Genomic DNA, 11919 nt, shown 5'->3' with positions numbered 1-11919 from the left:
TAATCCAAACGCATAATATTTCATCTGAGTTCACGGCGCGCTTCCTTCTGCTGTCTCTGTGCAATAAACCCACAGCGATCTTTGCCCTGAACTGCCACTGAGGTTTATATTCTGAGAATAAACTGGACCCAAGGTGAAAAATATATCAAAGCGACGAAACCAACGAGCGGAACCAGGATTGGGGTTGTTCTTCCTCTCTGGAGCAGATCAAATTATCCAGAGAAAGGTAATCATTGCATCATGCTCTGAAGTATTAATTCTGGCTCGGACCACAGTTTAGAAAGACTCATTCAGGCAAGATGAGTCTTTGTGTGGTTCAACACAAGCGTTGTGGAACAGGCTGTGGGGTTACATGCTGGATAGACTGAAATTCAGGTTTATCAGCGTGTTAGCGACTGAACATTGCCCAGGGTGTGATCACTTACTGTTAGGGCCCATAAAATTCAGATGCTCGGATTCGCTGAAACCAGAGGCAGGAGTCCAGCGGCAGGTAAGCACAGGGTTGGTACTGGGCTGTGTCATGGTGTTTTAATAACCACACTCGCCAGGGCAGTATTTCCACTATTGCTACCATATCAATATTGTCTTTAAAATCGCACGGATTTGCCATCTGTTGCTTTATTGCTCTGATTGTGCATTTTTTAGGAAAGACTAGATGATGTGGCAATGATATTTATATTAACAAATATTGTATTAATTCTCACTGGCCGCAGACAAAATTAGGCAATTCTTCGCTCAGTGGGCACTTTAACATGTACCTCCTGTACTTGGTAATGTGGCAACTGAGTGCATGTCCAGGGGCTTCTGCTGTTGTTACCCGTCCGCTTCAATGCTGACCGCGCCGCCTCGTTCATCAACCTCAGCTTGTTTTTGCTGACTTAGTAGAATTAGAGGGAACACGATTTTGTCCTCTGGTACTGGATGAATGGGGGCATTTCACTATATTCGCTGGTATTAGATAAAGAAAGGAGGTTGATTGTATTGGCTGTTATTTAGATGAATGAGGGGAGATTTTATCCGATGGTGTTCAGATCAATTAATTGCCGGTGACGGTGAACATCACGCGGTGTCTCGTCAGGAATGCGGAGATCATGTTTACTGTTGTAGCGAGACCAGAAAGAGATGGAGAGATGAGGTTATTTTTATGAAGTGGAGCTAGTGTGTCTCTGGAATTCTCTTCCTCAAAGGGAAAGAGAAGCAGCAGGGGCAGTTAGATCTGGGACAGGGAAAACAATACTCCAAATGCATCGTATTTCCTCAGAGTTCACAGCGCCCTTTCTTCTTCTGTCTCTGAGCAATAAATCCACAGCGATCTTTGCCCTGAGCTGTCGCTGTAGTTTATAATCTGATAATAAACAGGTTCCAAGCTGAACCATAAATCAAAGCGACGACAGCAACAGAAGTGGACCAGAATTGGGGTTGACTTCCTCTCTGGAGCAGGTGAACCTTTAGAGAGAAACATAAACATTGCTTCCGCAGTGAAGTAGTAAGTCTGACTCGAACCTTGTCTTAGAAAGACATTCAAGCAAAATGATTCTTTGTGTGGTTTAACACAAGCGTTGTGGAACAGTGTGCGGCGTTACGTGCTGAATAAGCTGAAGTTCAGGTTTATGAGCGTGTTATCGACTGAACATTGCTCAGGGTGTGTCCTCGTACTGTAAGGGCCCATAAAATTTAGATGCTCGGATTCGCTGAAAACAGACTCCGGAGTCCAACACCAGGTAAGAACAGGGCCATAAAGAGAAATGTTATCGTGTTTTATTACCCCGCTTGTCACGATAGTATTTCTAGAGTTTCTACCATTTCAATATTGTCCTGAAGATTGCGTGGATTGACAGATAGGTGTTTTATTTTATGCTGTGTATTTTTCTGTGCGCAAAGACGGTATATATCTGGCAGTGGTATTTAAAATAAAAAATCCTGTAGTAAATCTTACAGTCAGTTGATAAAAGTCTAGACGTCTACACTCAGTGGGCCATTTTTATCTACCTCCTGTACCTAATAATGTGGCCACTGAGTGTATGTTCGGGGTTTACTGCGACGGTACCCCGTCCAAATCCAATATTCGGCGCTCAGTAACGCTCTTCTGCACCCCGCTTTTGGAGCGCAAGGTTGTTTAAGTTACTGTCGCCTTGCCCTCGCATTTAATCAGTCTGGCCAATCTCCTTGATCTCTCTCATTAAGAAGGCGTTTTCACCCTCAGAACTGCTACTCACTGGATTTCCTTTTGTTTTGTTTTCGCACCATTCTCTGTAAACCGAGACTTTTGTGCGTGAAAAGTCCCAGGAGATGATAAGTTTCCGTTATGCTCATTCCACCCTGTCTGACACCAGCCATCATTCCACGGCCAAGGTCACTTCGATCGCATTTATTCCAAATTTGGATGTTTGCCTGAACAACAACTGAATCCCTTAACTATATCTGCATGTTTTTATCCTTTGAGTTGCTGCCACGCGATTAACAGATTCCCATTAATGAGCTGGTGTGCTGTTGTACCTAATAAAGTGGCCATTTAGTTCTTTTACCATTTAGACAGGCCCTCAGAGATTAAAGGAGCTAGGGCTTTACTCTTTGGAGAGAAGGAGGATGAGAGGAGACATGATAGACGTGTACAAGATAACAAGATAGAGTGGACAGCCAGCGCCTCTTCCCCAGGGCACCTCTGCTCCATACAAGAGGACATGGCTTTAAGCTAAGGGGTGGGAAGTTCAAGGGGGATATCGGAGGAAGGTTTTTTCCCCACTCAGAGAGTGGTTGGTGCGTGGAATACACTGCCTGAGTCAGTGGTGGAGGCAGATCCACTAGTGAAATTTAAGAGACTGCTTGGCAGGTATATGGAGGAATTTAAGGTAGGGGCTTATATGGGAGGCATGGTTTGAGGGTCGGCACAACATTGTGGGCCGAAGGGTCTGTACTGTGCTGTATTATTCTGTGTTCTATGTTTACCCATCTCGAATATGGACAAAGGTGAGACTTGGGGCTGATTTTTGCGATTTTCCTGTTTCCAACAACAGGTTGTCGCTGACAAAGCAGTGGGCTGTTACAAGTCTGAGGAAACCCGGAGAGATAGACAGTCATTGTTCCCTCTGAGCCGCGCCGGTGTGCGGCTGCGTTGTAATTAAAATGCTCCCGTCACAGAGCCGTTGTTGTAGCGCAATGGATTTGAATGCAGCTGGTATAAGGCTCATGAAACCGGAGAGCTTGTCTTTTGTTGTACTGTATTATATCATATCCTTCCATTAACAGATAAACTCAAAAGTTTTTTTTGTCGGTCCATTCTAAATATTCATAGATGCACATTCCAAAAAACAAGATAACAGAGATGCCGCGCGTTTCACAAGCCCGTGTGAAAACTTCTGGCTTAGAGCAATGGTTGATCCACGCAACAGCAAAAATACTAATCAGTGGGAACATTGAAGACCGGACCAGGTTAGATTTTATGCATATTAATCACGAATGAATGTGATACATTATCGTGTTTCATTATACTTTATTTTGCTATCCTATTTTATATTATTGGCTAGCTTGCCTTTATATTTCACCTTCTCTCTGCTTATTCCTTTTTTAATTTGCCTTCTTTTGATTATTAAAATGCTCCCCAATTCTCTAGCGTCAACTATTTTTCCTCTCTAGGATAACATCTTAAATCGGTATGTTGATAGTCCAACAAAAGCAGGAGCTGTACTGAACCTGGTGTTGGGTGATTATGCTAACTAGATACCCGATCATTTGGAGATGAACAGTTAGTGCAGAACTCCTCAACTTTAAGGGAGCTATAGAGAATAAAATTGTAAACTTTGAGGGAGGGTAATGAATTGGATCAAGGTAAAGTACGAATTCATAACGGAGGATCTGGAGAGAGTTAATGGGAAACAACTGTTTCTGGCAAGTCCACCTCTGACATGTGGAGGGTGTTCATAGTCCATCTGCACGGGAAGTACAGGATGGGTACATTCCTGTACGAAGACATCACGAGATTGGCAGCGTAAGAGAACCTTAAATGTGAACAGAAGTGATGAATTTAGTCAAGCATGAAAAGGAAAAGTATGTAAAGCTTAGGAAGGTTGAATCAAACAGGGCCCTAGCGGATGTGTGTGAGGACCTTAATGAGTAACGTACTTCAGTATTTACCAAGGGGGAAGGACGTGGAGGATAGAGAGATCAGTGCCGAGAGCACCAGTACACTCGGGCATTTTGAAATAAAACAGGAGACACTGTTGGGTCTCTTAAAATGCATTATGACATACATGTCTCTAGGACCTGATGGGTTATACCGCAAGTTACAGAGAGGGGCAAGTGAGAGATTGCTGGGGCCTTGATCAATATCCTTGTGCCCTGCCAAGCCACAAGCAAACTCCCGGAGAACTGAAAGAGTACCTCATGTTGATTCATCATTCAAGACGTGATCATTGATGAGCATTGAAACTGCCGAGATACAGTCGGCTGTGAACCAAGTGCTGATAAATGGGACCAGTGTAGACAGTGAGTGGATGGTCAGAACCCCTCACTATAGGAAGCATTGGAAAGGGTACAGAGGAGATTTACCAGGATGCTGCCAGGTTTGGAGTGTATGGATTTGTCACAGTGGCGTGGGTATTGGGGAGCAATGGTGGACCCAAATGCAAGATACATCTTGTGAGGTTACTTAGGTTTAGTTTATTGTACGATACCAGGAGACCAAGACAGAAACAGGAATATCGAACAGGATAAGGACTCGGGACTGAGACAAGGCTGGGACCAAGGGTCTGGGCTTGGACTCTGATTCGGCTCCCAGAACTAGGAGATACGAAGAGGCTAGGGTATGGACTCCGAGCCCGAGACTGGGCAAGGACCCATTACCTGGGTCTTGCCTCGGGCTCGGACCCCAGAACCAGGCATGGACATGACATGGGCTAGGGAGAGGAGGAACATGGAAAACAGAGCCTCGGTCTCGGGAGAGCAAGTACCTGAAACCTTAGACACATACACAGAACAGAGAGCCAGGACCCCTCTTTGGGTACAGGACATAGGGCCGGGACTCGCACACAGAACAGAGAGCCGGGACCCCTCCTTGGGTACAGGAGTTAGGCCCGGGACTCTTGACCCTCCGTGGGGCAAAGGCAAGACGGCCTAACTTACCCCCACAGAGGCGAGGACCAGACAAGACATAACCCCCCGCGGAGCAACGGCGAGACGGCCTGACTTACCCCACGGAGGCGAGGACAAGGCAAGACAAGGCCAACACGAATGGACACCAGATAGTACCTATCTAGCTCCGGTGATGGAACTAGACCGAAGTGCAGGCGGGGGCTGCAGACGAGGGCTAGAGGCGAGAGGGACAGAAAAGGGTTTCTGACAAGGGGGTAGAACAGGAAACACAGACCGCCAGTGCCAGGACATGACTCAGAACTGGGAAGCCGCCATGGCCAGGACATGACATGGTACTTGAACGCCGCCAGGACCAGGACTTGACATGGTATTTGAACGAGGCCCAGAGCCAGGTCTTGACTTGGAGCCTCTGGGTAGTGGCGCGCTCTCGACTCGGCCCGGGAACAGAAAACAGCGGTTCTTCATTCCCTCTGGCGGGTTAACTGACGGACCTACCTTGATGAGGAAACTTTGCAGGATCACTTCAGCGAGGTAACTGGACTGGGTTGCTCCGGTGAGGAAGGGCAAGCTACTGGCAGTCGCTTCGACAGAGACTAGGCTTACTCCAGCCACCGTGACTTTGCAGACGCTCCCTCCCCGAACAGCTGGAAGCCGGAGACTATAAATTACCGGTTCAGCCGAGTGTCAATTGCCTCTAATCACCTAAATCGAGGGACACGGGAAAACAGGGAATCAACGGTCCGGATCGTAACATAAACAAGCTAAATTTAAAGGGACCCCGATCCAGAGCATGACAGGATTATGATCAGAGATTAAGGGAGCTAGGGCTTTACTCTTTGGAGAGACGGAGGATGAAAGGAGACATAGTAGAGGTATAAAATATATTAAGAGGAAAACATAGAGTAGATAGCCAGCTTCTCTTCCCCAGGTCACCACTGCTCAATACAAAGGGACATGGCTTTAAGGTAAGGGGTGCGATGTTCAAGAGGGATATTAAAGGAAGGTTTTTTACTCAGAGAGTGGTCGGTGCGTGCAATACACTGCCTGAATCAGTGGTGGAGGCAGATACACTACTGAAATTTAAGAGACTACTAGACAGGTATATGGAGGAATTTTGGGTGGGGGTTATATAGGAGGCAGGGTTTGAGGGTCGGCACAACATTGTGGGCCAAAGGGCCTGTACTGTGCCGTACTATTCTTTGTTCTATCTATATTCTATGTATCAAGCATGGCCGGCCAAATGCCTGTTTCCATGCTGTGTGATCCACTACTCTGCACATGCTAAATTACGATGGTGGCACCACAAGGCATTGACTTCAAAACTCCACACCCTTCTGATGGAGACACAACCCCTGCCCTCAACACATGCGATCACATCTTACCTGCTTCTGACATTTAAAATACACTCAGAATGGTTTTCTCATTCAGTCAGAAGGTTATATTACATCCAACTCGTTCTCAGAGCTGATAAACCATACCCTCCCACAGCCGGTTCCACCTGTTGGTATGCCCTTTCATCCCCCTCCAGGGAAGCTGCATCACCATAAGACCGCCTGCCAATGAGGCACTGATTTATCCATTTTAGAATCTTTCCTGAAATATCGTGGGTTCATAGATTGTTAAGCAGGCTCGAGTGTGCAACCTTGTCAAAGGGCTTTCGAAAATCCGAGTACACTACATCAACCGATTCACCTTTGTCTCCTGCTTGATAGTTCTTCAAAGAATTCCAACAGATTTGTCAGACAAGATTTTTCCTTGAGGAAACCATGCTGACTATGACTTATCATGTTTCTCCAAGTACCCTGAGACCTCATCCTTAATAATGAACTCCAACATCGTCCCAATCATTGAGGTCAGACTGACAGGCCTATAGTTGTCTTTCTTCCGCCTTTCTCCCTACTTGAAGAGTGGAGTGTCATTTGCAATTTTCCAGTCTTCCGGAATCAGTCTGGAATCTTGTGATTTTTGAAAGCTCTTTAATGCCTCCAAAATGTCTTCAGCCTCCACTTTCAGAACTGTGAGGTGTACACCATCTGGTCGGAGTATCGAATCTACCTTCAGATCTTTCAGTTTCCCAAGAGCCCTCTGTCTAGTTACGCAATTCATGACCCCGACAGCTGGAACATCCACCATAGTGCTAGTATCTTCCACAGTGAAGACAGGCGCAAAATACCTATTCAGTTCTTCCGCCGTTGTGTTGTTCCCCATTGCTACTTCTCCAGCATCGTTTCCCAGTGGTCTGATATCCACTGTTGCCTCTCTTTTACACTTGATATATCTGAAGAAACTTCTGGAATCCTATGTAATATTATTGTCGCTAAATTTCATATTCCATCTTTACCTTCTTCATATCTTTTTTCAGTTGCCCTTCTGTTGGTTCTAAAAATAACGCAATCCTCTCATTTCACACAACTGTTTGCTCTATTGTATGCTCTCTCTTTGGCTTTTATGTTGGCTTTGAGTTCTCTTGTTAGACACGTTTGTGTTAGCTGGCCAACTCCCCTCTCATGCCTCTGCAATTCCCTTTACTCCACGGTAACACTGATACATCAGACTTTAGCATCTCCTTCTCATATTTCAGGGCGAATTCTCTCATATTATGATTACTTTCCCCTCCGGGTTCTTATATCTGAAGATCTCTAATCAATTCTGGTTCATTGCACAACACCCAATGCAGAATAGTTGATTCCTGACTCGGCTTAACCACGAACTGCTCTATCGCGTAGGCATTCTAGAAACTCCCCTCTTGGGATCCAGCATCGACCTAATTTTCTAATCTACCTGCATATGGAAATCATCTATGGCTATTGTAATCTAGCTCTTTTGGCATGTATTTTCTATATCCCTTTGTAATTTGTAGACCACATTCTTACTACTGCTTGGAGGTCTGTGTCTAATTCCCATCAAGGTCTTTTTACCCTTACAGTACCTTAGCTCTATCAACAATGAATCAGCACATTCCAACACTATGTCACCTCTTTTTAATGAATTAATTTATTTTTTTTACTGACGGAGCAACGCAGCCCACTCTGCCTCCCTGCCTGTCCCTTCAATACAATGCGTATCCTTGGACATTAATAGACAATAGACAATAGACAATATGTGCAGGAGTAGGCCATTCGGCCCTTCTAGCCAGCACCGCCATTCACTGTGATCATGGCTGATCATCCACAATCAGTATCCGGTTCCTGCCTTATCCCCATAACCTTTGATTCCACTATGTTTAAGAGCTCTATCCATCTCTATCCTGAAAGCACCCAGAGACTTGGCCTCCACAGCCTTCTGGGGCAGAGCATTCCACATATCCACCACTCTCTGGGTGAAAAAGTTTTTACTTAACTCCGTTCTGAATGACCTACCCCTTATTCCTAAGCTGTGGCCTCTAGTTCTGAACTCACCCATCAGCGAGAACGTGCTTCCTGCCTCCAGCGTGTGCAATCCCTTAATAATCTCCCAGCTATAATCTTTCAGCTATGATTCCATGATGCCTATAACATTATATCAGCCAATCTGCAGCTGTGTTGTCAGTTCATCTATATTATTCCTTATACAGCGCGCATAAAAATTTAAAACCTTCTGATCGGCATTCGGCCTTTTCGATCTTGTCCACCTTTAACATTGCATCTCACCCTATTGACTGCAATTTTGTCCTATCAACAGCCTCTCCTCGCTACGCATTGGCTCTGTTTGTAAACCAACAACCCCATCTTCAGCGTTATTATCCACCTTTCCTATGATAATTCTTATATAGTATTTTCCTCGTAGTTTCCTACGATACTTCTTGTAAAACTGTGATTAGAGTAATTTCTTCAGCTAATGGTTAATCTGTGGAATTTGTTGCCACACAGGGTGTTGGATGCTGTCATTGTGATACAGCAGAGACTATTATGTTCTTGATTGTAAGGCGATTGATTGTTTTAGGGACAATGCAGGAGAATAAGTTGGATCGGACCGGATGGGCCAAATAGCTTTATTATACTCGTTTTCCTAATGGTCTTACTGTGAACTGTAGGGTAAGTCCTTATCACTTCCAGATGTTGCGGTGTGAGGGACGATTATATGTTTGTTCATTGAGATCATTCTATTTGCATGCGGTGTTCAAATTTCAATGAGGTTTGATTTTAGAAATAGTAAGATCTAATGATTTTCGAGGTTTTTTTTTATGAGTCCGGGAACGTCTTGCAAACTTACTGCTACGCGACCATAATTGAAAGTTTAGAAATAGAAACGGGCACAGTATCGTGTCCTAATAGTGTTCTAAAATCTCCTATTAGTGTTTACTATTAGTGTTCTCCTGATAGGGTTTTCATCAATGCCATGATCAAGCATATTAATACGTGTCTGAGAAACTGGTGAAGCGGCAGGGCTTCGGGTTCCTGGATCACTGGGACCCCTTCTGTGGGAGGCACGACCTGTAAAGTAAAAAAGGACGGCTTACAACTGAACCCAAAATATCTGAGTACGTAGGTTTAATAGAGCTGTTAGGCAGAGTTTAATCTATTTGGCAGTGGGGTGGGGACCGGTGTGTTAGGACTGAGGAAGGGTAAAACAGAAATAAATCGAAGGTAATCTGCAATAGAGATGATAGAAAGGACAGGCGGGATTTGAGGCATAATAGCAGATAATGGTATGATTTAAAGGGCAATAGAGGCGTAGAAACAACAAATACTAGTCTGAAAATGTTATATTTGAGTGCACGCACCATAAGAAATAAAATAGACAATCTTGAATTTCAGCTGAAGATTAGCAAGTATGACCATTTGGCCATCTCTGAATCTTGGCTGAATGATGGCTGCCATTGGGAGCTCAACGTCCAAGGATATCGGAAAGATAGGTTAGTAGGCTGATATGGGGGGTGATATGGCCCTCTCTATAAGAAATAATAATACGTCATTAGAAAGGGCTGACATACCATCGGAAGGTGTAGTGTCTATATGGGTTGAGTTAAGAAATGGTGAAGGTAATAGGACCCTAATAACAGTTGTATCATTCCTCTAAACAGCAGCTGGAATGTGGATTACAAATTACAGCAGGAGATGGAAAAGGCGAGTCAGAAGGGCAATTTCATGATAATCGTCGGGGATTCTAACATGAAAGTGGATTGGGAAAACCAGGTCAGTACTGGACCTCAAGAGACAGTATTGGCAGGATGTCAAAGGGATGGTTTTTAAGAACAGCGTCTTGTTGAACAGCTGGATTGGGTATCTTGCAATGATCCGGAGGTGATAAGAAAGCTTAATGTGAAGGAAAACATAGGGAACAGTGATCACAATATGATGGAGTTCACATTGAAATTTGAGTGCGTAGGCTGATCGGCAGAAAGCAGAGAGTGGGAATAAAATGATCCTTTTCCGTCTGGATAATGGTTACCAGTGGAGTTCCACAGGGGTCGATTTTGGACCGCTTCCTTTTATGATATGGGTCAATGAAGAATATAAGAACTGGGATGAAGACACTCGTGAGACAATACTTAGATTGTGTGCAGTTTTGGGCTCCTTATTTTAGAAATGATATACTGACATTGGAGAGGGTTCGGAGAAGACTCACGAGAATTATTCCAGGAATGAAAGTGTTACGGTATGAGGAACGCCTGGCAGCTCGTGGGCTGTATTTCCTCGAGTTCAGGAGAATGAGGGGCGATCTTATAGTAAAATTCCGAATTTTCAGAGGCCTGAGGAGATAGATATGGCAAAGTTATTTCCCATGGTAGGGGATTCTAGCACAAGAGGGCACAACTTCAGGACTGAAGGACGTCCATTTAGAACAGAGATGCGAAAAACTTCCTTTAGCCAAAGGGTGGTACATCTAGTGAATTTTTTTACCACGAGCGGTTGCGGAGGCCAAGTCATTGGATGTATTTAAGGCAGAGAAAGAGAGGTAGTTAATTAGCCAAGGCAACAAAGGGTATGGGAGAGAAGGCATGGGAGTGGGACTGACTGGAAGAATTAGATCAGTCTATGACTGAATGGTAGAGCAGACTGGATGGGCCGAATGGTCTACTTCTGCTCCTATATCTTATGACCTTATATTTAAAGTAATAATCAGATTGAGAAACATTTGTTGAGATCGTAGCTAAACCAAATTATCATTGTTGGCTTCACCCGCGGATTTTTTATAGTTGTATGACGTGCTCTCAGCTCCGATATTGATTACAAAAGTTGGTGACTGTAAAGGTTAGTGTATTAGATCCTTTATTAGAAATCAGAAAACCTACAATCTGGTAGCAATGAAACTGAAGTCTACCGAAGTGTAAGTTCAGTGTATTTGAGTGGATAATAATAAAGGATATGACATACGTCAGTTCCTAGCTGTGAACAAAGTACAAATATGAAACTGATTCCCTTCACTTTCACCCCGCCACCACCCCACTCCGAAGCATAAGAAAATCATAAATACGAAACACAGAATACAGTGCAGGTAGAGAGCAGATACATGGCTGCTACAGATAGGCTCAGCTTTGATTACGCGGTCTTCAATCTGAAGTATCAACGTACTGTCTGTCTTGTTCAATAATTCCAACATTCTGGTTTAGTTATTGCAAATCTGCTTTTGCCAGCTGGCTGTTTTTGATATATGGTGGGTCGACATTGTGTTTAACAAGGTGCCATGTAAATTTCTGATAATAACCAGATGATTGTGTAAATAAATCATGACCGGAGATTAGGAGATAATAATGATCTTAAAATCCTGCCGGAGAAGATGTCGTGGTTCTGGACAAGATGCCGCGATACCATGGGTGGAACTGCATTGTTCAGGACGTCAGTGTGTTTCTATGTAGACTCAAACCATATGTTGTCATGGGTGTCAATGCCGGGAGCTGTTAAACTGAAA

The 11919-nt window shown here is 44.2% G+C and overlaps 1 protein-coding gene across 1 annotated transcript in view; it reads left to right on the top strand.

Moving 5' to 3' along the window:
• The first annotated feature begins 344 nt into the window (after positions 1 to 344).
• The window catches only part of LOC134342006 (NACHT, LRR and PYD domains-containing protein 3-like), a 50343-nt gene continuing 38768 nt past the window's right edge, over positions 345 to 11919 (top strand). The window contains 3 exon segments of the mRNA XM_063039945.1: positions 345 to 490; positions 3293 to 3429; positions 10091 to 10202. The gene's annotated coding sequence lies outside the window, so the exon portion shown is untranslated.

The sequence above is a fragment of the Mobula hypostoma genome, unplaced genomic scaffold, assembly GCF_963921235.1.
Source record: "Mobula hypostoma unplaced genomic scaffold, sMobHyp1.1 scaffold_94, whole genome shotgun sequence".
NCBI classification, from domain to species: Eukaryota; Metazoa; Chordata; class Chondrichthyes; order Myliobatiformes; family Myliobatidae; genus Mobula; species Mobula hypostoma.
This window is presented reverse-complemented; position numbering and strand designations above follow the sequence as displayed.